Genomic DNA, 528 nt, shown 5'->3' with positions numbered 1-528 from the left:
TGACATTTAATTCACCTTGTGCTGCTTGCAGGTGGCATTCACATGAGTTGTTTCGGTTCGCCTGAATTAAACTTTTTTTCTTCTTTCTTCTGCAGCTGCAGAGGTTTTCAGGGAGCTGACTTGTGAAGTGTCATGCAGAAGGCTTTGGCTCCCTTTCCCCCCTTTCGTAGCTGTGCACAGGCGTGGAGGGCTTGCACTGCTGGCGACGTGATGTTCAGCCGGCTGTCTTTTGCTTAAGTCTATGCGCAGTCGGTAGGACTGTTTAAATTCTTTCTGAACCATGTCAAGCTCCTCTTTAATTGCTGAGTCAGGGTTTGGACCTCAGCTCTGGCTGTATGCAGCTGGCCTTGTAAGGCCTTAGATCTGGTGTCTCTCTCATTTAGTTCCACATATGTTGTTTTAAGAGTGACTTTGTGTGAAACAGTTCTCTTTTCAAGTCCTGTCTGATGGCTTTTTCCAGGGGCGCTTGGTGTCTAGCAGCTATTAGAGCCTCTGTGAAGACTGGTGATTTCCTTCTGTTGCACCATT

Source organism: Sinocyclocheilus grahami, unplaced genomic scaffold, assembly GCF_001515645.1.
Source record: "Sinocyclocheilus grahami isolate Dianchi unplaced genomic scaffold, SAMN03320097.WGS_v1.1 scaffold1599.1, whole genome shotgun sequence".
Lineage (NCBI taxonomy): Eukaryota > Metazoa > Chordata > Actinopteri > Cypriniformes > Cyprinidae > Sinocyclocheilus > Sinocyclocheilus grahami.
Note: the sequence above shows the minus strand (reverse complement) of the source record.